The sequence below is a fragment of the Electrona antarctica genome (genome assembly GCF_951216825.1).
Source record: "Electrona antarctica genome assembly, chromosome: 14".
In the NCBI taxonomy this organism is placed as follows: Eukaryota; Metazoa; Chordata; class Actinopteri; order Myctophiformes; family Myctophidae; genus Electrona; species Electrona antarctica.
The window spans coordinates 36810570-36837604 of record NC_136795.1 but is presented as its reverse complement, the minus strand read 5'-3'; the positions used below and the strand labels follow the sequence as shown (position 1 = coordinate 36837604).

Sequence of the window (27035 nt, the reverse complement as noted above, 5' to 3'; positions counted from 1 at the left end):
TGACATTTGAATAGAACACAGTTGAGTGAAACAAATCACTCCAATGTTGAGCAGAGAGAGAGAGAGAGAGAGAGAGAGAGAGAGAGAGAGAGGGGGAAAGCACACACGTGTAGAGTAGAGTAGAGTAGAGTAGAGTAGAGTAGAGTAGAGTAGAGTAGAGTAGAGTAGAGTAGAGTAGAGTAGAGTAGAGTAGAGTAGAGGGCCGGGGCAGGGCTCGGTTTGCAGTCGAACACAACTCTGTGGCTTTTCTATTTGGCCCCGGACAACCAAGTAACTACTATCCCACTACAGCTGCACTCGACTCTATACAGTATAAACTTTCTGCTCTGTTTAGGCTCTGAGAAATAGCTTGGGGATTAGTGTGTGTTACATGGAAAAGTTGTATATTTGACTGGAAAATTCGGCGCAGGAGGATGAGGATCTCATGTCGAGGCTAATATATAAAACACAGATGGGGCCAGATTTAGCTTTTTACTCCGTGAGGTTACTACTGCCATGCAGGAACACTCCCTCCTCCTCTGCAAACACACACGAGGCTCTATAACAGTTTATAAATTCACAGAGACGACGCCGTGCTCCGCTTTCTATACCGTCGCTCTCGTAGACACTATTAAGACGTCTCGCCGCGCCTGACAGCCTCTCGATGTTCTCTTAAGAAGCCCTCTTGTCATGTGATCGCCCTCTGCCCCCGAAAAGGAGGAACGGCGGGCGCATTCGGCTGTCATCTTTTTTTGCGGTTGCGTAGTATTCCCTCTAAGCTTTGTTGAAAAGGGAATTGCGGGGGTAGAGAACCGCCTTGGAGCGTCCCTCTGTCTAATATGTCAGGCTGCTGTCAGTCTCTTCAGCGAGCATGGCGTCTTGTGGGAGAGGCCCTGTGAATGTGAAACTCAAACAGGCCTCATTATGGTCATCATCTGGAATAAAGTGCAATCATCTCAGCCACCTGTGGCCGGCTGCAGAGGATAGACCCTAGTCTTCTAGCACATTTAGGCCTGACGTCGAATAAAATAAAACAAAAGTCTTCTGAAAGAATATATATTCAAAGATTTGTTGCCGCATTTTCACGATTTTTCAAAAATAGCAGACCTACAAGCTCGTAGCGCGCCACTCGGTGGCGCGCTACGAGCTTGTAGATCTGTTATTTTTCAATAGCTAAAGTATTACATAATGCTTAAAAAACACCAAAAGGGGTTCCCGCCCAAAATGGGCTAGACCGTATAGAGGGATCCACGTCCATATACGAGCTGCATATCCATTCACACACATTTTGCTTTCATTCGTTATTATCATTTTTTTTCTTTCTCTCCTTCTTCCCCCTTTCCCTTCATCCGTGCACCTGAATAAGATGGATTCTATGCTAGAGTTATAGGACTCTTGAGGGGACCACAAATTGGCCCCGTATATATTGGCCTGGAGATTTATGATTAAAGTGAATAGGGATAGTGTGGGCGGGTATGCAGAGGTGTATATTATAGTGGGGGGGGGGGGGGGTTGAGGGCTTTTTCCTTTTTTTTCCTTTGGGGGTTTTAAGGACCGTCGATGAACCACAGCACTGGGTTGGAAGACCTCAAGGACAAGAGGGGTGTAGAGGAAGCTATACAGCCTTTTCCCCTTCAGTTGGAGAGAGAGAGAAAACCCCCCCCCCCAAAAAAAATCAACAAATTATGAACGAAAGAAAAGAAAAACAGGTCGTTTAGCGTAGTGTCGACTGTGTGTGCAAGCATTCCAAATCCCTGTCTTTTTTTCTACCAGTGTGATTTGTTTGATTTACTCCCCATCAATCAACGGGAGACATATTTAAGCGGGCCCGATGTATATTTGAGAAAGAGTCTTTATGGCCGTGGCCTGTTTGTGTTCTTCCTTTTACTTTCCTTGGAATCAGACCGTGATTAAAACAGACGATATAGGAGTATAGTATTTCCTAGGGGACTGGAAGGAATGCAAATGCATCATAACCATATTATACTAGTTAGGGGGCTGCCTCCATTGCCAAGCCCCTGCATGGATACAGGGGAGAAAACGACACACGGCTCCCCTTAAAGTCAAGCTAGTTCCACACAAAGGAAGCCAGCGATCCGCTCCGCAGTAAAAAGCCCAAAAAAAAGATATCTGACACTTTTGGACTATATTTGACATTTCATAGGATACACACAACCAAAGACTATTGCTGCCTAAAAGCCAGATTTGATTAAATGAATCCCACCCGGAGTTTATGCATGTGTGTGTGTGTGCGTACAATTTGTGTGAGTACGCGCGTGTATGTGTCTGTCTGCAAGTGCTGTACAGTACACAACAAAATCCGGACTCCGGACTTTACTGTGTTGTAGAATCCGTTTGGCATTTTTTGTTGTGAGGGAAGCATGTCGCTGGTGGGACTTTGGCCTGCACAATCCCCCCTCTGTTAAAACAATGCGGCAGTTGTCCTCTCTAACCTAATTACTCCCTCCAGGGGGAGAAAGGCAACAGCACCAAATCCCATAGTTAGGAGCTCTGATCTGGACCCTGCTGTAAGAAAAAGGCCTCATTCATTTCCCCTCCCTCCATCCATCCAGCACGCACACACACACACGCTCGTGCACAAGCACGTGTACTTGGGTACAAATGCACATATACCTGTTTTACATATACCGTACTGTATTAACGCACGCACGCACGCACGCACGCACGCACACGCACACACAGAGACATGTCTGCGGATTATGAACTGTAACACATATGCTGTACTCACTGTACTGTTCTCACTGGTACACACACAAACACACAAAGATTTGTTTTTTCAAACTTGATATTTTTTTTCATTTGACTACAGTTCTTCCTGAACTAATTTCCTATGTTACTGTATGCATAGTAAGATTTGTGAATATTCTACTTGAAAACGTATTGAGGATATTGAAATGAGTACAAAAATACAATATCTATATTATTTGAGGGACACAACATCAATTATTTGTTTTATTGCAAGACAGGCCAGGAATTTGATGTTTAATGTTAGTTATTATTTCACTGAAATAGTAGAAATAATATAATAATTCAGATTCTGTGTAATGACCCTGTATACGTTGGACCAACTGGTGGGATTTCCTTTTGTTCCGTACTGACGTTTATCTCACACAATAGACCAACACTACCACATGGGCCATGGCACATATTATATCAACTGTACTCCGTAACCTTTTTATTTAACTCAAAGGGAACCTTCAGAATTACATTTTACACCCCGGATTTTACATTGCACACACACACACACACACACACACACACACACACAATTAAATGAAGAAATTAAAATGAAACAGCACGACCGATGCATATTACTGGACAAACATGACAGAGGATGACAAGAGGGCATCATATATTGTTTTTATCATTATCATGTTCCTATTACGTAGAAAGCGTCTCTCATATCTCTCTGTTATCATCTGGGTCGTTCCTTTGTGTTAGTCCTTCCCCCATCCCCCCTTTGTCTTTCATCGCCTGCCGCCATCCCTTACGTTACGCGTATTGTGTTGGGTTTCTCTGAAACTTTATTACTGAAACTTCAGACGAGGAAGTCCGCACAGGAAGTGTGGAGAGAGGCATGTGGGCATAGTCACACTCGCCAATAGAGGAAAGGGTGTTAATGTCTTAAATGCTCCCCAAACGTCCTACCAACCTAGTTTGTTTTGTTTATTTGTCTATCCTTTTCTCAGGGAGGACTGCGGCGGCCATTGTGCGAAAAGTCTTGGGAAATAAGGCTTGAAGTTTATACTGGGAGAGCCTTGTGGTGGTGTGTTGTTGTTGGTCTAGACTGTTAGGGTTTCAGACGTCTCTGTTTGTTTATCTGAAAGAACCCAAGGTTTCCTTCTGTTACCGCATTACTTTAGACATGTGGAACAGTATCGTTTCATATCCCCCCCCCCGCACGATTCATTACGTCCATTATGTGGTATATTCATCAACGTTTGTTGTCTTTGTAAATGAAGGGTCTTTTTCTTTTTCTGGATCACCTGCAGAAATGGTGGGATTTCAGGTGGTAGCCATTTTAGTTCTGTGTGTGTGTGTTCTGTGTGCGGTGGAGGAATATGCTACGTAACGGCCCATGTCCTTGCATGAACGGGGCATGTGAGGAGACTGTAGTGTGTCCGTGTGTGTGTGTGTGTGTGTCCGTCCGTCCATTCGTGTGTGTGTGTGTGTCCATGCACGGCTCAGTGTTTGTATTAGGCCGACCTCCTTTCCTGCGGTGTGTGGCCTGGTGTCCGTCCGGCATATGTGTGGACCCTGCACCCTGCCTGCCTGCCTTGAAGCTTAGCTCTGAGCTGCAGCGGAGCGGAAGCCCTACTTCACCCACACATTAGCATGGCTCTTTCCTCCAGCCTCTGGCCCCGTTTATTAACCCTATAACTGTCATTCACTACCATCCGTCTCTCATTTTACTTTTCACCGTGTGGAGCTGATCTCTTAAAACAAAGCTAATCGATGGTGAAATAACATTTATCTTCAGTCGGCGCCAGTTTATATCTATGCTAGATATTTGTTATAAGTTATGGTTGCTAATGCGGTCTTTCCCGGGCTTTAAAAAAAATCTCCTTTGAGTTTTTGTGTCTCTTGAATTAATGTATCTGGTCTTAGACTTGTTTATTAAACACTTAAATGCTGTAGTTCATGCCATGGGGTTCTCCCAGGGCTCTAGACTTGTTCCTCTCCTTTTTTCCCTCCCTCTACCAAATCTTTTTGTCGAAAATTAAATAGGTTTTTTGTTTGTTTGTTTTTCATTCAGCAAGCTATTTTAGCTGAATGATTGCCCCAGAATAGGGACGGTAGGGTTCAAGTGCAACTGTTAGGTCTTCTGTTAACCCTCTCTGCTATACCTCCACATACAATGACCTCATTAAGCATTTTTCTCCATTCAACGCCCGTGCCAGTTTGTTAAAAAAATCCTTTTATTATCCATGCTCATGATTGACTCCTTCTTGTACACTTGTCAGCTACTTTATTAACTCTTTCTTTGTCCTTAAAACTGGCAAGGAGTTCATTAACTCTTCCATTGCCCCAAGTTCAGAATTCTCCCCCAGTTTTTGTGTGTATATGATATTATAAACTCAATTATACTATTTAATAAAATGTGTCCTCTCTGATTTAGATCCTTGTTTAATTAACCCTTTTTTGCGTTCACTGTATGGTGAGGTTTAATGCTCTTTCAAATTATGTTCTCAAAACAGTGAGATAAATAAAGCAATTGTTTTCTAAACCAACTGAAGGAAGGTAACAAAGGTGATCACTAGACCTGATTCTTCCACAAGAAAAATAAATAACAGAAATTTACATCTGACACTCTTTCTTTCTCTCTTTTCTTTCTTTTCTTCCTTTTTTGTGCATCCCCCCCTGCATGCACGCTTTGGTTTTTTGTTGTCTTTTGACATTATTTACCAGGAGATGCCCTTCCTTTATCAGGGCTATTACAGACACACCTACAGCCACACCTCTATCAAACATCCCTTCGGTTTGGTGTCGTTTTTGCCTGCGGAGGTCAGCAAACAAAAGTCGAGGCCTCCGGGCACGGACGGCATTAAGCCCCGATGATCTGCGGTCCCAGCAGCCGCACAGGTCTTGAATAAAGGCTAAATGTGAGTGCTTAATAAATAACTTCAGGCTATAGGGCACAAATATGTCCCTGGCTTATTCACTTGCCTCGTGAGGACAAAGTATAGCAATAAGAAATGTATAAACAAAAATAATAATACATACACAGGAGGCCATAGGGTGTGTGTGTGTGTGTGTGTGTGTGTGTGTGTGTGTGTGTGTGTGTGTGTGTGTGTGTGTGTGTGTGTGTGTGTGTGTGTGTGTGTGTGTGTGTGTGTGTGTGTGTGTGTGTGTGTGTGTGTGTGTGTGTGTGTGTGTGTCTGCGCCACACAGACATGGCGGGTTAGACGGTGGGGATGGTGGCAAATCATTTGCATAAAGGGCAGGGCAGTGCGCCCGGCGGTGGAAGAGGTTGGCATGAAGCCTCAAAGACTGGCAGAGAGAGAGAGACAGTGAGAGAGAGAGAGAGACAGTGAGAGAGAGAGAGACAGACAGAGTGAGTCGAGACAGACAGTGAGAGAGACAGACAGAGTGAGAGAGAGAGGGAGAGATGAAGAGCCTGTGAGAGAGAGAGAGAGAGAGAGAGAGAGAAGAGGAGGGGGTGTAGTCAATAGTGCATCCCTTGTTTCGAGAGAGGAGGTCCCTAGCTGTTGGCAGGAGCGCTGGGTAAATCTCTTGTTTGATTGTGTGCTAGATTGGCCCTTTATTTCTCTGATTGCAAAGCGTTCAACACTGCATGAGTAGTGGGCTTTAGTTTCCCTGGGTCTTCATGTAAGGGGGAGGGGGGGGGGGGGGGTTCCCTGCCCGAGTCTGTGATTGTCCCCCACTACATCACATATGTCTTTTGAGTTCATATTGTACGCAATCAGTAGGATGTCACACGGTATTCATACGGTACGCCACGGTCTCAGAATTCTCATCCACATTTGATGGATGAGACAGATGTGTTGGCAGCAATACGTATATGTTTTGCATAAAACATAGGCTAGGGCACATAAGGATAATGTATGGCTCCATGCGGCTAATGGACAGGCCAGTGTACCCTTCCTCCTCTTCTCTCTCTCTCTCTCTCTCTCTCTCACTCACTTTTCTCTTTTCATTTCCCTCTCTCTCTCTCTCTGTGTCTCTCTCTCTCTCTCTCTTCTCTCTCTCTCTCTCTCTCTCTCTCTCTCTCTCTCTCTCTCTCTCTCTCTCTCTCTCTCTCTCTCTCTCTCTGTCTCTCTCTCTCTCTCTCTCTCTCTCTCTCTCCCGGAGAGGGCCTCAGCACTGCAGCCCAGACTAGAGCCACGATCCGGCTGCTCCCGTTACGCCAGCCCTGCGTGTGGTGATGTCATAGTAGTGGAGGGTGAAAGGGACGATTATTTAGCATGGCCTTGTTGTTTCTGGACCCGCAGGGTCCATTGAGGGCCAGGCCGGGCTTCAGAGTTACTGCTAGAAGTAACGTAACTCTGAAGGACATAGGCTATTATAGTATCTTGGCTCTCACCCTCTCACTGACACTAAGGATTTTGCAGTGTGTGTAGTATATGTCAGTTGCTATTATGGCGACGGAAATGGAAGGGTCTGCAAACCAATGGTGACTAGATCCCAGATTACCTGTTTAGTCAGTGTCTAGGGCTCTCTGGATGGAATTCGGTGCTATGATGAATGTGAATGTGAGACAGTAAAGGGAGCACTGAGAAGGCAGAACATAAAAAGGTTTTTCCAATTAAATGTGGTATTACCACTATTACATCTGAACTATTACATTATTCTTTTAATCGGGAATCCTTTGCGAAATCTGAGTAATCCCTCCTTTTGTCGTTCAACAGAGGGTCTGATTACAAAATGCTGTGGCCATTTTGGGAAGAAAATAAATGGACTTTCAATTTAATTCCATCAATAATTTGGTAAAAGCTGTGGTGGTTCCCCACCAGCAGCCCACTCTGCATTATATTTCATTGATAGATTGAATTTCCCAGCTCATTCAATCCTTGCGAGAACAATATTCTTAATGGTGCAAACACACTGTAAATTTAGCAAACCCTAAAAAACTGATTTATGGGGTCTCACTGTGGAGTTGGTTTTAAAGAACCAATATGGTGGTTTTTAATTCACATTTAGCAACACACATTGTATTCGGGTTTATCTTTAATCACCCATACAAATGCCAGTGTTCTGTCCGAACGCACTACTTTTCACAGTTTCGAATCACGATTGTGTTGTTTCAAATTACTTTTTTTATTCCTCCAGCGGTGTGTGAAAGGCTGACTGTGGTATTTCACGCTCATTTCTTTGAAAGGAGAAGCAAAGCCCTACAGCTTTGTTAAGCTGCAAGTTAACACATGAAACCTGGAGAGCGCTTGCTTCTTCAAGCCGTGTTGAAATTACAATTCCAACAAGCTCGCAGAGGGGGATCTTTTTCAGAGACGGGGTGGTTGTGGTGTAACGTCCCTTTGCTTTGGGCCCATTGATTTAAAGCATTATGTTGTACTTTAGCTATTGAAAAATAGCAGATCTACAAGCTCATAGCGCGCCACCGAGTGGCGCGCTATGAACTTGTAGGTCTGCTATTTTTGATGAATTGATGAATCATTGTACATGAAAAGTGTGAAAAGCCACTGTGACGTCTCGCAGCCAGGTGCATCGGACCGTTGAGATAAAAGTCAATGTGGTATGCAGTGAACTGAGCAGACGGCATCAAGCCTAGTAGCACATATACCGGTACTGTACAATGTACATGTGTCGACTACTTCCCACTTCTAACTGGATAAAGTATTATTGGGGGGGTGACATACATTTTGGAATTGTTTAATAAATGCATCTGTGTATTTTAGGCCGAATGTGTCATGTTCAATGGGGACAGGTACTAAAAAAAACTGTAGTAAAACAGATGATTTGGCTTTAAATGCTTATTTTCAATACATATCAGAAATGCACAGTTTATATTTGTTCCCATGGCCATCCTCAGCGCACAGGAAGTTAGCACGCAGGAACATTACTAGGCCACTATAGGCCTACAGATGTTGGGTCCAAAATGGAATCCGGCCTATAATCCGTGTTGGTGAAAACTGTCCTCTATGTCCTCCAGATAGTCCATTCCCCTTAGATCCGTCTTAATGAAGTCACGCAGCCCAGGATCAGCAGAAGCAGCAGCAGGGGGTATATACAATATAGTTATAGGGGTTATAGGGGTACAATAATATAGTTATAGGGGTTGGCATAGGGGTATACAATAATATAGGCTCTGGGTTGGCATGGGGGTACAATAATATAGTCTCTGGGTTGGCATGGGGGTACAATAATATAGTCTCTGGGTTGGCATGGGGGTACAATAATATAGTCTCTGGGTTGGCATGGGGGTACAATAATATAGTCTCTGGGTTGGCATGGGGGTACAATAATATAGTCTCTGGGTTGGCATGGGGGTACAATAATGTAGTCTCTGGGTTGGCATGGGGGTACAATAATATAGTCTCTGGGTTGGCATGGGGGTACAATAATATAGTCTCTGGGTTGGCATGGGGGTACAATAATATAGTCTCTGGGTTGGCATGGGGGTACAATAATATAGTCTCTGGGTTGGCATAGGGGTACAATAATATAGTCTCTGGGTTGGCACAGCAAGGAAACAGTCAGTCATGGCTGTTAAGGTGCTGAGTCGGCCTGCCCCAGCATGGCCAGCTGCTGTTGCAAAAACACACGTTAGTGAACACACACGCGCACACACACGCGCGCGCACACTCACACACACACACACACACACACACACACACACACACACACACACACACACACACACACACACACACACACACACACACACACACACACGCACGCACGCACGCACACACACACTGAGGGCAGGGCGGTGGTTCCTCCATTTCAATAACACATTCTTTCTAGACAAGAAGAGAGGTGCGAGTGATTGTACGTGTACTTATAGTGTGTAGTAGACAGTGTGCAGTTAAAGGTGTGCATGTGTGTGTGTGTGTGTGGTGTGTGTTTGTGTTTGTGTTTGCGTGTACGTGTGCCTATGCCTACGTGTCAGTATGAGCATGTGTGATATGGGAGTTATGGCTGCATATGACGTGCACAGAGTCAAGAGGCATGTAGCATTAGGCCCTGCTGCCTCTCTCCTGCATGCTGATAGCCACTGGTGGGAAAAGTACTCACATTTTATACAGTTGGGTGCCACCGATATTGTCCCTTATCATTTGACCCATTTAGGCCTGACCTCAAATTTTTAAAAAATCCTTCTAAACGATTTTTCAAAAATAGCAGACCTACAAGCTTGTAGCGCGCCACTCGGTGGCGCGCTATGAGCTTGTAGATCTGCTATTTTTCAATAGCTAAATTATAACAATGTTTAAAACACCAAAAGGGGTTCCCGCCCAAAATGGGTTAACTGTCCTTTTGCGCAGATCACGCAAACCTCAGCAAAAAGAAAAGGACAATATCGATGGCCTCCAACTGTACTTGTACTTAACTTATAAATTAACTTAGTTACTTTACACCACTGCTGATATAGCCCATGGCATGCTCTCAACTCTATCATGTTCCATGATGGGACACGCCGCACAGCTCTCTTCCGCTGCGCCATAAATTAGGATTACAAAGAGAGAGAGAGAGAGAGAGAGAGAGAGAGATGTACTGTAGTGTGCGCTAATGTGACATTATCAATTCATCGGTTCATTCGTGCCATCATTATTGTGATCTCTATCCCCAAACATTGCTGATTACCACATGTTTCATTGTGTTAAAAGGGCAAGACTTTGGGATCATATTCCCTCCCCGGTGAGTGCACTCACCCCCGCCTCACCCCAACCCGCCCCCCCCCAGCATCCCACTCGTCAATTCTATGGTGTTGATCCTGGAACATTGGCGTGTCTCAACGCGCATTTCTCCCCGAGCGGGAACGGAATAGATATAATTTAATAAAATCAAAGCAAAAACAAAGTGGCTTCAACTGAACCGAGTTCAACTTGATATTTCAATATTTTTGATAAGATAACCCCCCACCCCACACACACACACACACACTTTGTTTTTCAGCACAGAATTCCCTCCCTATATCTCGTGTCGATTCACGCCCCGTATTGTTTGTTTAGTGATGCATGGTTTGATTTGTCCTTCCTTTATGGCTCCAGATAAATCTTTCCTGGGTGTCTATTGGAACCAGGCCTCGATATCTAGCACTCTTCTCGTACTCCACATGAAGTATGTAGTGCAGTAGTGCGATATAGATGTCAGCAGGGCAGTGTCTAAGGCTGAGAGGAGGAGGAGGAGGCTGGTGGTGGTGGTGGTGGACTGGTGGTCGTGGGAGAGGACTGAGAGACCCTGGGCGACAGCCGCCAGGAGGCCCAGACCGCTGTGTGGTGTGGCTGCTGCATGGGGGCAGAGCTATAGACCCCTGTCGGGGGGCTGGAATGCCCGATGCGTGCCTCCTCCTCCGATTGGCTCCACAGCCCCCCCCCCCCCCCTGGCCCCCGTTAGCACGCGGCCACCGCAAATTGCTTGCAGATTTTTAACACATAGTAACGCGCTGGTTTGTAAACTCAAGATAATTACAACCAATGGCGGGCTCTGCACTTCAAACGCTCTTTTTTTTTACGCATCACTCGCTCACCACAGAAAGGGAGAGCGTTGGGTTGGGGTGGGACGGTGTACTTTTTACCTCAACCGCCGTTTATATAAATTATATATTGTTTTAAACTGATCCTTTGCCATTATTTTCAAGGAGGACTAATGATTAACAGAAATGATCTCACATGATAACAATGGATGCAAGTGCGACAGGCACTTAAGCTTGTAGTGATGATTGCACTATATAAAAAGAAAACCCTTGGCAGTTAAAGAAAGACATGTTGTGTGTGCATACATAGTCCCAATGCAGAAGGTAATGCAGCTGACATGACAGTATTTCAAGGTGACGCAGTGCCTGAATTAATTTCAATAAAAAAGGACAGCAGAAGTGATTTAACGTGTGTGTGTGTGCAGTGTGTGCGTGTGCGCGCGTGTGTGCGTGTGTGCATGCGTGCGTGCGTGCGTGTGCATGTGTGTGCGTGTGCGCACGCGTGTGTGTGTGTTATCAATAACGTCGCCGAGCCTCTGTCAGTGTTGCCGTTGCATACAGTCTTTATCCCTGCCTCACTCATACTGGGGGCTGCTGAATGCATCAGGAGAGACACATGCATCCAGATGTGTGTGTGTGTGTGTGTGTGTGTGTGTGTGTGTGTGTGTGTGTGTGTGTGTGTGTGTGTGTGTGTGTGTGTGTGTGTGTGCGTGTGTGCGTGCGTGCGTGCGTGCGTGCGTGCGTGCGTGCGTGCGTGCGTGCGTGCGTGCGTGCGTGCGTGCGTGCGTGCGTGCGTGCGTGCGTGCGTGCGTGCGTGCGTGCGTGTAGCTAGCATTCACCTCTCAAGGACGTGCACACATATACCTCCCACGTCACGACGATGACAAATGTCACGGCATCGACGAGACAGATTTTCTTTGTAAATTAGATCATATTATTATACTCCTGCTGATGATGATATGAAGGCAAAGTCCATGCGGGTTAGAGTTGGATTCACAAGGCCTTTAGCACAACAAAAACATTGTTTAATGCATTAAAACCGGCAAAGCATCCGTGTCATTCTAGATTTTAGCGCTATGGATATTCAAAAATAACAGATACAAGATCACAGCAAATCTAAAATTTGCCACGGACATAAGACCAAGTCTTTGCCACGGACACAAATATTGATGACCCCGCCCTGATCTAGACTGATAATTTAACTCCTTCCTGCCTCTGTCGGCCTGTCATTCACCCATGCCACGCAGCCTCCATGTGCGTCACATCCTTCCACCCTGGTATGGGGCTGAGTGACAGTACGTTGAAACAGCAGGCGAACAGCGGCGACTCTGGGCGATAAATATCTCCTAGTGGGTGTTCCTGCTGTCATTACCTATATGTCCTCGTATAGGTGGTATGGTTCCGTGTGGAGGGTAAACAAAGCAACACATGAAATTGATTTGCTATCGCCGGACGATGTCGTCCAAAAGATAAAATATTGTCATGTTTTTGAACGACGTTCCTTTTTGGCCCACTTTTCGACTATTGCCTCTTCTCCTGCTATCGCCAGTATACCGGTATAGTTGCCGGCCCGGGTCCCATAGACAAATAACACACTTCTGGAAAATACGCCAGGCTGTCGCCCGCTGTTAAAACGTACTGTCAGTGAGTGAGTTGTGGTGATATAGAGCCTATTTGAATCTCTACGCCCCCAAACAACCCACCCCCCACGCACACACACGCGCGCGCCAGTGCCACCCTTCACCTCACCCATGGCCCGCTCCGCTCCTCTCTGCCATGTCCCCGTGCCCTGGCTCTCTCTCTCTGGGCGGGCGGTCTCGGCCCGGCCGGGGTCAGTCAGTGGCATACAGCTGGTGTCGGGCTACCATCCATCCGTCCGTCCGGGGTCAGGGACACTCAGCTGGCCAGGAGAGGACACTCAGGTGGCCAGGAGAGGACACACAGTGGATGGAGAGAGAGCCATGCAGGCCGGCGGCCGTATCATACGGGAGGCTCTCAGGTTATGCGGACCATGGTCTAATTGGTCTATAATGAGATACAGCACAGGCTGGCCGCATGCAGGTCAGCAGTGGTGGACAGAAGAAGTAGCCGATACTCACGTGTTTTACTTATATAGTAGAAGTATCAATACTGCGATTTATATAGAAATATGTTACAAGTATAAAAGTCCGGAATTCAAAATTTACTCGAGTAAAAGTACAAAAGTATTGGCGGTACAATGTATGTATAAAAGTACTCATTATGCAGAATGTCCCATTTCAAGTTTTCAAATGTATAAAACTCCTTTTGAAAATAGCCGATCTGCAAACTCACATTATGTGGCGATGCCACGCATTGTGAGCTTGTAGATCTGCTATTTTCAAATGGCTTTAAACCGGGCTGAACTTGAAGTGGTTAAAGTATAATATGTAATAATAAACAAAATCTACAAAATAACTTGGTATAACTAAAGTTTTCAAATTGTAGTGGGGTTAAAGTAGGCCTATATACAATATTTGCCTCTCATGAGATGCATTATTTGAAAATTGGAAATACTAAAGTAGCCTACCTCAAAATGTATAATTTAAGACGTACAGTATAGTGAAGTAAATGTATTGTAGTTACTGACTGTCCAGTGTCCACCACTGGGGCCCTGCAGGTCAGGTCAGCTATACGGCAGGAAGCCACAGGACAGGACAGGACAAAGCATGAGGCAGAAGGCCTGCGTGCTGCTGCACATTGTGTACCTAGTACTGCGGCTTACTGTGTGTGGAGAGAAAGAGACTATTATCAAGACGTGGGTTTGGGTCAGTGTTTTTAATGTGGAGATTGTTTGTACCGATTTCACATGCATAACCTAATTTGTTCAGCTTTTTGGGGGGATAAACAACCTGGCTAAATGATCCAGCTGAAAACATTCATTGTGAGAGACTCGGCTTTGTTTGGAAATAATGGGATAAAAAAATAAAATCAAATAGGGATTAATCACAACAAATATCCAACGGATTTCAGTCTGGCAACGTGATAATTTGGGTTGGATTTATTTCGGACTGAAGTCCACTTTAAACTAGATTAGGCTATTAATTCGACTAGGCCATGTCATACAAGGTTAGCGAAACAAGAAGGAACATATTGTAATCAGGCCCATGGCCTGCGGTCATTTTATATCATCCGATGGCATCCATTCCAAACATTTAACGATGTAAAGATTTTTTATGACGTGTCCGTTTTCTCCGTTAAACGTGCATGAGCAGGATTCCTAAAGACCGCGTTTTTTGCCAGTATATGCACATAGGCCTACTCACCAAAACACACACAGCAGCAGTCCAAATGGGTCCAATCCAATATATTAAGGAAACATATGAGAAACGTATGAGTAACCTGCAGTCAAGCTGAAATTATTTATGAATAAAATCAGTTTTCTTTCTTATTCTAAGTTCTAACATGATAGACGGCGACGCTAAATCACCATCGAAATTCGGCGGGCCTCTCCTGTTTTCCTAAAGGGCACCAATTTATCGATGATTGATCATGATATACAAGACTATAGTGCTGCAAATGTGTTTCACACTATACGTAGCCTGTTTAATTTTAATTTTGGCTGGAAATACACAAATAAGATTGTTAACAATTATTTGGCCTATGGCCTATATATAAAAAATTGCTGGCCATGGCCCAAAATCTGCCAATCTACCCAACAGTTTTTGCAGTTCACTAAATCTATCTAACATTAGCCTATTGATGGATGTCTCTAATATTCCTTGTGTTATGGTTATTAATTTCTAAGTGCAATGCAATGTTTTACGTTTCTTTCAGCCATTTAAAAAGAGACAATGAACATAGCCTATATTTCTCGTCTGATTGTCTGAACTTTTAATTGCTCCATCAAGAGAAAACCTATTCTGTATTTTTAATCCAAATGAAAGGCTATGTTGATTTAGGAATCAAAATGAACGTGTCAAACCGTATGGTTATAGTCACGTTGCTTTTCATTGCAGGCTATACACATTAGGGCCCTTTCTTTCTGTTCCCACTGAAAGAGTTAATCTGAACTTGGCAGCCAACGCAGTCAGTCAGACGTGCTGAGAATGGAGAAATAAAGGGCTTCAAATTTATTTCCTTTGTCTTTTATATTGGCTTAGATTCAGCTTATAAATTTGGGCTATCATGATATAGCACTTTTTTATTGCTTTGTTTTTTTTATCTAATGATTGAAATGGGAGTTTTAAACGGGACTATATTTGCTGCATGTCGCTATAATAAGAGAAGACTTTGGTTGAATTATATGGACAGCGAATTAACTCACAGTTAATTAGGTCGGTTTGTGTATAAAGGCTCCTATACTATAACAGTAGGCTAACGAACATTTTCCTATTAAAAACACGCATTTGGGCTCATATAGCCTAATAAGCCTATATTCCAACTTCATTTTAAACAAATTAAAATAGCCAACAACACTACTATCCTATAATGATAGCTTATAATATTTCGCACTGCCCACCATGATATAATAATCTACAAAACTCTGGAAAAATGACAGATGTTGATATGCCTATTTCACCTTCACTGAATTAGTATTTAAGCCATGGGTCATTCAGGCCTAAGGCCATTTGTTCATTCCAAATGAAGTAGACTACAGTGCCAATGATAATAATAATAATAAAATAAAAAATAATGAACAGCATGGCTATTTGCATGTGTTCTTCTGACTGAGTTTCCACTAGGCTACTGGTATTAATTGAAGCTGGATTTTATATTGACCGTGTAGCACAAATAGCTCGCTTACTTTGAATGCCAGCCATTCTCTCTTACTTTCTCTCTCTCTCCAGCTTATTCATTTCCATGTTCCTCCATAGCTGGCAGACTGCAGGCGATGATGTCTTCACTCTTTTTAAGTATTCATATTTTAAGTGCCCTGTGAGGAAGAAAAAAAAACGATGCTGCATTTTTAATTGTTTTGGCTGAAGTCTTGGTTGGTCCTATTAACGGGCCTTGCTAATTTGAGCGGCGAATCAAGCAGATAAATTGCCGCTCATGTTTAGAATATTTTCGAATGTTATTGTGGCGGAGGAAAAAAAATATTCCATCACTTGAATACTAGCCTACAACTGTTAATTAGGTGGATGTACGTGCTGATTTCTGGCAGGTGGTGTCTTCGTGATGCTCAGAGTCACGAAAAGTTTGCCTGATATTTTAATAGGCAATTTACTGCGACTGACCTATCAGATCGCCAGGTTGGACTGTGTCGTCATGTGACGAGTCTTATCTTACTGCGTAGTGTGCTTATAGTTGGTTAAACGCAGAAGAAAGTAGAAGGTAAGCAACAACAAAGGCAACTAAGAACTTGGCAGGTGGCAGCTCATCAGGCTAGGCTACTATAGTTTGGTTTTAAGGAGCCCATGCATGCACTTTCATTGTTTCAAAGGTATATGACGACGTTTAGGGTTAGCTTATAAGCTACTCGCTGAGGTTTGGCTAACAGGTATACCCATAGCCTATTTGGTGAAATGGTGAAATACTCAAAACATGCTGTGATATAGCCTATAGTAGCCTGTATAGTGCAGTGGTCTGTGGTTCCCAAACCTTTTCATGTCAAGGACCCCCAAATTGACACTAATTAGCCCGCGGACCCCCATTTGAAGAGATACCAGGGACCCTATAAGAGAAGATTTTTACGGCTCTAGCAGTGATTCTCAACACGTTTAATTTCAAGGACCCCCAGTTTGACATGCATCTATCTCTCTGAGACGGTGAGACCCCACTTTATATTGTAAAATCAATGTTAATTTAACGCTGAGATTGTACAAATGTGTGTACAACATTTGTACAATCTCAGAGTTACAAACCCATAAGGGTCCATTTGGTTCCAAACTATATCATTTAGCTGGGGACCCCCTGGAACTCCCTCAAGGACCCCTGGGGGTCCCCAGACCCCACTTTGAGAACCACTCCAATAGCTATACTTATAGCCCTATATGCCTTTGGGGTCTGTGATTAGGGGTCAGATATTATTATAAGGCAATAACCCATGCATGTATTTCTCAAGCCTCTTCAGTCTTCATGTTAAGATCCCCAAATTGACATTTTGCCATGCATGCACCCCCATGAAAATCATTGTGACAGGGACCCCCAAATTAATTAGTTTAAAAAAAAAAGAAAGAAAGAAAAAAAAGCAGACCTACAAGTCCACATTGAGCTTGTACATTGGCTGTTTTTTTTGACCCCCACAACCAATGGGGGTCCCTGGACCCCACCTTCCAGTGGTGTAGTCGTAGTAGGTCACTCAAGGATACATTGGCTGCATTTACAGTAGGATATTATTGGTTGTAATTTTTTGTATTTCTTATATACCTAAAACTTTCATGGAATTACATTGGTCATTGCACTGAGCCTTCCAAGACGCTGCGTAATCTTTGTTTCTGGGAAAGAGGCGAGGGACTTTTCAAGGTTGTTCTGGCACACAGACAGAGGGCAAAAAAAGCATAGTTAAGGAAAATAAATCAAATCTGTGCATGTGTAGCAAAAATGTCATTTGTATGACATTTGTTTATTATTGCGTATTAACTTCATTCCGCTTCAAATTGGGCTTTTCTACTTCATTTAAAGCTTATTGCTGACTTTTCTTTTAAATTGTTGTGCATCCACCACACGCATGCATACCCGTTTACATGCATAACACAAATGCGTAGTTCAAATCAAATATGATTTAGATGTTTGTCAATGTCTTCCTCATCACTTTCATTAAAGTACCCAACCACACGATTCAGCAAACATTATATGACAGGTCGAGCTGAGAAGGTATTGGAGATGTATTGTCATTCGCTGGACTGACAATTGATGGGCAAAAGCCACAAGCCTATAAAGCTAATGATGGAGGGAAAGTTGTCTCCATAAATCTCAGAGGACGGTGACATTTATTGCTGCCTTTGGAAGACATCGGCTGACCCTGATGTCAGAGAGACAATGCATCATCTTAAAAGATGTAGTCTTGTCGTCGTGTGCGTGTGCGTGTGTGTGTGTGTGTGTGTGTGTGTGTGTGTGTGTGTGTGTGTGTGGGGGGGGGGGGGGGTGAGAGCATGCACGCACACATACATGTTCGTGTGAGCACAGGTATACCAGCAGTTTACTGTATTTTCGGGCATTTGTAAAGTTTTTAAAAGGCTATTTCAATTTAAGCCACATACAGTAGTCGTATATGCAAGTATTTGCATATGTTAATGTGATACTAGAAATGTGGGAGTTTGTTGAATTAATTATTATTACTTTATCAGTTCCGGAGTTGCTCTTTTGACAGCATGAGGCCCGTGCCGTGACAGCACCCACAATATCTTACCAGTCCAATTGCCTCATTAACGTCACAAAATAAATCTCATTTGGTTCGTGATAGTGCAAACCAAAATCCAAGACCGTTTCCAATCCATCTTCAGTGGAGCAGCCAAAAGTGTCTCTTGAATCACATCACAGATGGGTCTTGTTTAACTATCTTAACAACTTGCAACCTGGCGTCCCTTTTGACTTGAGCATGTCATACGCAAAAGTACCCCCCCCCCCTTAAAACATTTCACAGTTTCGAAATATTGGCCAACATAAAATCTATTTATGCTTTTGTTGTTATTGTTTGATCTTACACTACACAAACCTCAGTGTTAATTAACTGTGTATATGGTTTTGGACATGTCGGGCATTTTGATTGAGAGCACTTCAGGGTCACTTTCATGTCTGCTCCGGCTTTGGTGTACACCCTAGACAGTTTTTAAGTTGCTTGGTTCAATATTTAGATATTCATTTTATCTGTTCTTGTTTAGGAAATGAAAAGAAAAAAGTTAAATGAAAAGAATAAACAAAAGAAGTATAAGTAAAAACACGGCCCCCACATGCATTAGAAAGACCATATTATTCACCAGAACCATGGCCTTGTATTGTCTAGTAGTCTAACATGGTTAAAATGGAGTTTGAAGTGCAATGGGGAATTCAATAAAGCAACTTAAACACTGACTGGGACACGCACAAAAGCCTTAGAAGATGTTAAAATACCCCCCAGAAGTGTTTTAAAGTGAAATACCTCTTTTCTTTAAAAAAAATAGCCAGAAATAGCAGATCTAACAAGCTCATAAACGTGTCACGGTGCGGCATGTGGTAAGCTGGTAGATTTGGTTCTTTCTGTATTTTTTGGTGGGGTATACCATTTTTACTCCATGCGCACACCATCATGTGACAAAGTATATATAACGTGTTCAAGTGGTTAAATGAACACTCAGGAGTTTGTAGTGTCACCATTCTCAGCAAGTGAAAGCTATAAATACCAAGCTTTAATACATTCCCAATCGATGATTCAGTTAAAAATGCCCCTTCCCAGACAGATCATTCAGACTAGTTTTGGTATAGACTGTGTGGAGCAGGTGCAGCACTGAATGACGTGCTTCATGAGGAGGCAACATGGCTGGCATCCTGGCATCCTCGCTCACAGACCCATCACCGAGTCCCCACAGGGATTTACGGCGAGCGGAGCGCGGGGCAGATAACCAAAAAGGAGAAATTATATCTTTAGCATTCACCCTCAGCTCCCCATGTTCGATATACACTGTATAGCTGAGGTATATGAGCGAGTTTGCTCAAACACAATCCATTTCTTTTCTTTTTTTTTACTGAATCCCATCTCCCCATGTGCTCTATAACCGCATTGCCCTTAACCACATTAACCCCGATGTCCCTATTTTAGGGACATTTTCAAACGTTTTCACATTATTTTATTTTCAAAAATGATGAAAACAGCCGATCTGCAATGGTCACAATGCATTCCGAAGCGATGTATATTGTGAGCTTGTAGATAGATGGGCTATTTTCGCTATTTGGCGCACAACGTATATAGCACAAAGTATATAGGGCTTAAGTGGTTAAAACAAATTCCGTGTCCCCCTCTCTTGAATATGTTAATCTGTATTTTGTGTGTGTCTCTCTCTCTGTCTTTAAATCATCCGGGGCGACTCGTTCATGTGTCTTGTGTCTGGGTTTTGCTGTCAAAGGAGTGTGGCTGACTGGGTCTGTTTCTCGCTCTTTGTTTGCTGTGGTAAACCCATGAGCAGCTGCCGGCGGTGGGGTCTGGTGGGATTCTGAACGCTGTGTGTTCTCGCTTTGCCATCCTCTGCCAAATTACGCAAACTGAGAGAGAGAGAGACAGACAGAGAGAGAGAGAGAGAGAGTGTGTGTCTGTGTGGGGGGGAGGTAGAAACCAAGAGAGAGAGAGAAGGGGAGGGGGGGGGGGGTGCAGAGAAGGGTGGGAGTTTGCATGTGTTACAATGGCGCCCGTAGTAAATATGGAGTCGAGCTGAGGGCTGCGGGGATTGGTGCAGGAGAAACCATGGTCCCCTGAACTTTGCCTCTGTGTCAGAGAGGAACTTGTCGATTTGGCAAATTGTACACCGTCGGATGGGGCTGCGTGCTCTCTCTGTCACTCCCGCCCGCTCCTCAACCCTCCCTCTCTCTCTCTCTCTCTCTCTCTCTCTCTCTCTCTCTCTCTCTCATGCACTCTCTTGCACACACTCTCGCTCTCCCCCTCATTGCCACACTAACCCTCCCTCCTCCTCCCTTCTCTCTTCCCTCCCTTTCAGCTCTTGAAGCTAAAGCATTGGCTGGACTACAGGCATCTTGTTGCCAAATAGGTGGGCCCTGCTCGCGCTGGCAGAGGCTCAAGCGATGGTTAGGGGAAGAACGCAGAGAAGGACGAGAGACGGCGAGCGACAAACAGAGAGAGAGAGAAAGAGAGAGAGTTGGAGAGAAAAGGGGAAAAAAAGAAGCGTCAGTCTGCTTTGCCAGCGGTCGCATGCGCTCGTCCAACATTGATTCGGCTCTCCGTTTTTCTTTTTTCTTTTTTTCCCTCTCTCCTATTCTGTGCTCTGCACTCCCTGGCCCCCCCGACTGTGTGTGTGTGCGCGCGCACGCGCGCGTGTGTGTTTCAGAGTCTTACGCCGGGGCCCAGGGATCAGAACAGACACCACTACCAATTACACTTTGCCAAGGATTTTTTTCTTCCTAGGTTCATTACTTTTTTTTTTTATTGGGATAGCACAAAAGAAGATCTGTTTGTTTTAAGTGCACCTACTCTTATTGTGCTGTCAAAGTTTATTCTCGTACTTTTTAACAGTGAAATACTGTTAACGTCTCTACTTTTTACTTTTTTGAAGAATTTGATTTTTTTTCTTGTTACAAGTTCAGTATTTTGAGACGCCGTTGTTTTTGCTTTTGTCTCATTAGATTCTGCACATGGTCTGACTGCGGTGTTATCTGTGGCCCCCCCCCCCCTTTCTCTAAAATCTTGGGGGGTATCTTGTATTGATTTTAAACTTTGGCCCACTGTTTTACAGTGAGTCACATATTCTTGAAAAAAAATATCATTTTCAGCACCCAAGTTTTTTTTTTAATTAAAAAAAAATAATCTGTTAATCTTCCTCCCCAGTTATATCAGTATCCGCTTCATATTGGGGAGCGCTGGGAAGGCAGGGAGGGAAAGATACTGGTGCGGGAGATTTTTTTTTCTCTCTTCTCTTCTTTTTTTTTTTTTTTTTTTCATTTTTTTTTTCATTTTAAACGCTGTGCCAAATTTATGATGAGAGTGCAAAATGGTAACTACCAGGCCGTCTGTCTTCCTCTAGCAGTGTGGTTTTCTGTGGTGATTTCTGTCGGCTTTCAGTTTGTTGTGGAAATGTGAGTCTGGTTGGAGCTCCCTTTGCATGGTAGCAGAGAGATAGAGGAAATGCTATGGCTGATCTTTTAGCAGCACATTTCAACAGTGGTCTTGTGGCGGCAAAGCTTGGCGTTGGTGATCGACCGGTGTGTGGCAGCCCTGGCACAGGATCACTATGGCGAGATCTGGGCATTGTTGCCCAGCGATATGTAGTGAAGGTATTAATGGTATAGCAGAATAACTTCTCTTTTACAGCAGACAATAACATAGGGAGCGCGCCTCGACTCAACTTTTCAGTTTTGTTTTTTTCTTTCTTTTCATTCTGATTTGAATTAGTTTCATGTAGTTTTTGCGCATGGGATTTGGAATGTCTTGTTATACTGTATACAAAAAGGAGGCACATGGAATACATTTTTATAGCATTATTCCATTGCATCATACTGTATTGTTCAGTTCAATTTTGTATTTCCCAATCTTTTATTTATTTTACTTATAGTAATATTAATTAATTATAGCATATCCTCATGCATAATGTATTTGTAATCCTTTTTGATTCACCATTAATCAACAACAATTTACTGTTAATGTTACTAATGATGTTACTAATATTTTACCACATTTTGCTGAATTTTCCGGTTGCCTCTTTTTTCCTGTCAGTTAAACAGCTGACAATTTTAAAGCTTTAGTTTGAAACATGCCATTTTTGCATGCCTCTCTTAGACACAAAATGTTGACTTTTCAGCTTCTTTATAGTTACCTGACAACAACAGCACATAACAGTAACAGCCTACCTCTCTCTCTCTCTCTCCTCCTCCTCCGTTTTCCCTTGCTTCCTCCAGGATGAATTTCATCCCTTCATCGAGGCCCTCCTCCCCCATGTCCCGTGCCTTCTCCTACACCTGGTTCAACCTGCAGGCCCGCAAGCGCAAGTACTTCAAGAAGCACGAGAAGAGGATGACCAAGGACGAGGAGCGCGCGGTGAAGGACGAGCTGCTGGGCGAGAAGCCCGAGATCAAGCAGGAAGTGGGCGTCGCGCCTGCTGGCTAAGCTCCGCAAGGACATCCGGCCCGAGTTCCGCGAGGACTTTGTGCTCACCATCACGGGCAAGAAGCCGCCCTGCTGCGTGCTGTCCAACCCCGACCAGAAGGGCAAGATCCGCCGCATCGACTGCCTGCGCCAGGCCGACAAGGTGTGGCGGCTGGACCTGGTGATGGTCATCCTGTTCAAGGGCAGCCCCCTGGAGAGCACGGACGGCGAGCGGCTGGTCAAGTCGCCCCAGTGCTCCAACCACGGCCTCTGCGTGCAGCCGCACCACATCGGAGTCTCCGTCAAAGAGCTGGACCTCTACCTGGCTTACTTCGTCCACACGCCAGGTACGTGATGTGAGGGTCCACAAGCAGGCTTTAGTGCCGGCACATTAACGGGTGTCTGGAACACTTGCACGTGTCGCGCATGCAGGTACCGCACACAGTAAAATCCTCAGCGTTTAGATGTGAGTGTGTACAAATGTAACCAAATGGATGCAGAATTGTCTGTTTTTTTGGTTACATTTGTACATTCTCTCAGTTACAAATGTATATTAACAATGTGTATTTCAGTGTGTACAGTATAGGTACGTGCTCATGCACATTAGTCACATACGCACACACACATGCATCAGTTACTCGAAAGCACCTATGAATAAAAACACACGCAAACATCCATCCAACAAACACTGTAAAATAGATGGTCAGACTGACGAGTGTGCAGTCTGTGCCTGCACACACACACACACACACACACACACACACACACACACACACACACACACACACACACACACACACACACACACACACACACACACACACACACACACACAGGTCAGCGCCTGATGCTTCACACATTTTGGCAGGTGAAACACCATTCAGTGTGCCAAAACTAGCACCTCACCGTATTCCCCCACATCTAATGCCAGCCTTTGATAATCACAACAAACAGCTACTTTATAGTGAGTCTGCTATCTCCTGCCTACAATAGCATTTAAAATGTGGATCATAATATATAAAAAAAAAAAACCAATATATTACCAGGTTTTTATAAATGTGTACAATATACTTTATTCTGAATGAATGCTCCCTGACCGGCTGTTCCATGTGATTGGAAGCATTGCACAGGGCGAGGATTAAAACCTGTGTTTACATAGAGATATGTTTGCGTTGGTACATTTGTTCATGTGTTTGTGGGCAAATTTGCTTATATCCAAATGTGCATGTTTTCCTGTGCCATCTGTAAACAAAAGCATCTGCAAACCTGTTTATTTCGGAGTTATTTCTCTCTCTCTCTCTGTGTGTGTGTGTGTGTGCGTGCGCGAGCGTGTGTGTGTGTGTGTGTGTGTGTGTGTGTGTGTGTGTGTGTGTGTGTGCACGCCACACATACACACACGCACATGCACACGCACACACGTGCGTGAGAGAGACTGAGAGACAGAGAAGGAGCCTTATGTGCCAGTATACCGTGTGGTGTTGTTGTTATTATTGTAGTATGAAATGACTGCGTGTCGATAGCAGTGCGTGTTGTGTGTTTGTGGCTTGTTGTCGACGTGTGTGTGTGTGTGCGTGCGGTGTGGGGAGCGTGCGTGCAGACAGCTGGCCGTGTCCCAGGCTGTTTAGCAGGCACAGACGTCCTGTGTGTAGTCTCACCTCCCGCTCTTTGGCCCCACAGCCTGCCTCAGTCCGCAGCCTCACTCCGCTACCGCTCTGCGAAGCTATCCTCTGGCCAACCAGCATGAGCACACACACGCACGCACGCACGCACGCACGCACGCACGCACGCACGCACGCACGCACGCACGCACGCACGCACACAGTCTCGTTCACTGGCATTCTAACCACACTTAGGGATTATGGGTAAACAACACACACACACACACACACACACACACACACACACACACACACACTACCTTGTGTGAACATAATCCCCCCCCCCACGTCACACACACACACACACACACACACACACACACACACACACACACACACACACACACACACACACACACACACACACACACATTTACACATGTTTGTAGTACACAGTACACACACATTTAGGATTGAAATGGCCTTGCTTATGCTTGGACAGTGTAGCAGTGTCTGTGTGATGGTTTTATATGTGAGCATATCCAGGACAGGTGTTTCCCCCGGGCCCTGGTGACTAAAGTTGAAGCAGAGGTGGCAGAAATGTTTGGAAAGTACTGCGTGTGTTTAGAAACGGCCCTAGATTCCCTACGGGGGCCATAATCCATGTTCCAAAATTCCCTGTTGTGCAATTTAATACATTTTGCATGAAACTATGACCCAAGTAGGACATTTTATGTATTGTGATGTATATTAGCTGGTAATTTGCTTTAGCTGCCGATTTACTTGGCAGTATGGTGGAATGCTCAAAGTGTAGTAAAGCATCCTAACAATGTAGTCAAAGTATGTTTTCCGTACATTTTAAATGTATTTTATGTATTTTAAAAGTGTGTGTGTGTGTGTGTGTGTGTGTGTGTGTGTGTGTGTGTGTGTGTGTGTGTATATATATATATATATATATATATATATATATATATATATATATATATAATATGCAACGTAAATTCATCCAGTCTTGTAATAACCCTGGGATTTATATTAGTATGAATTGACTTTAAATTACATTTGCAGTATTGAGTGAATCTGTTAAAAATGCTTTTGACATTATTAATTGTGATTTTTAACAAAGGGTAATAAAATACATGAATAATATAAAGTTTCTAAATGAATAAAGCATGAACGCAGCATGCCATTCGTGTGGTCAAGGCGTCATATAGCAGCATGTATAGGTGCAATAAAGCATTGTGGAGCTTTGGAGCGCTAGTATAAGCGTTTATTTTCTTCATATTGTTTTCTCATTTTGCTATTCGTGGTAATCATTTGGTATCAGAAATAGGCTGTGAATCCGCATCTCCTTGCTATAATAAACACCCTCCTGCCCTGGCTGTTGTGTTTGGCGTGCCTTGTCATCCGGCTCAGGGTCAGTTGGCTGTTGTTGCCGTTCAGGTGCTTGTCGGCTAGAGTCAGGTTCGGAGTGTAAACATTGACACCGCCCAGCTCCGCTATACGGACAGCACAGACCCATCTCCTGCCCTCTGCCATTATCCCCGGGTCTAAAGTGTATGTATTGTCTTACAGCAGACCGGGATATACAGTTACAGAGCATTAACTCATTCAGGCCTGACGTCAAAATTTAAAGAAAATCTTCTAAATCCTCCAGTTTTCTGAAATAAATATTTTCATGATTTTTCAAAAATAGCAGACCTACAAGCTCGTAGCGCGCCACTCGGTGGCGCGCTATGAGCTTGTAGATCTGCTATTTTTCAATAGCTAAATTATAATGTTTAAAACACCAAAAGGGGGACAATTCTATACAAATGCTGACAGTCTTCTGTAAAACGCATGTTTATAATGTCAAGTCGTTCTTAAAACATTTTCATGTCAAGGATCCCCAAAAATATACAGTAGCCTATATATAATTGGCCGCCGACCCCCATCGGAAAATGTTGTTCCAAGGACTCCCCCCACAGAAGCAAAGATTTGAGTTAAAAAACGTTCGCTCTGAAAGAATATATATATTCAAAGATTTGCACCACATTTTCATGAATTTTTCAAAAATAGCAGGCCTACAAGCTCGTAGATCTGCTATTTTCCAATAGCTAAAGTATATTAAAAAAATGCTTAAAACACCAAAAGGGGGCCTGGGCCGTGGCTCAGTGGTCAGGCACCTCTGGCAGTGTGCCGCGGGTTCGACTCCCGATCCCGACGGCCTTTACTGCATGTCATCCCCCCCCATCTCTCTCCCCATTTCCTGTCTAATTCTATAAAATAAATAAAATAAAGTTGAAAGCCACAAAAAAAAAAAAAATTAAAAAAAACAAACAAAAAAAACCCACCAAAAGGGGTTCCCGTCTAGTATGGGTTAAGTCGGCTCCTTGGCAGGGAGGCCCTAACGGTCCTCTGTGACGGAGCGCCCCATGCCGGGGCTCCTTTCAGTCCAGTGTGTAACTCCGCGTCAAGTTAGCGGGGCCTCTGCGAGCGCCTCTTCCTGTTCCACAATGTGCCGTGGCGAAATGCCGCTCAGATTAGCTCCCAGTGAAGCCTGGCCCCCCCATCGGAGTGAAGCCTTTTTCACCCCTGTGCCAGGGATTCACAAGCCGGCGCTCTTCCCACTAGTCCACATCCCACCCCGAGCAGGCTT

The 27035-nt window shown here is 44.1% G+C and overlaps 1 pseudogene across 1 annotated transcript in view; it reads left to right on the top strand.

Annotated features, from left to right (window-relative positions):
• The window catches only part of LOC306937170 (nuclear factor 1-like), a 49519-nt pseudogene that overhangs the window by 14812 nt on the left and 7672 nt on the right, over positions 1-27035 (top strand). Inside the window, exon 2 of the transcript XR_013792557.1 lies at positions 22613-23146. The product of XR_013792557.1 is annotated as a nuclear factor 1-like (transcript). The remainder of the gene's footprint in view (positions 1-22612; positions 23147-27035) is intronic.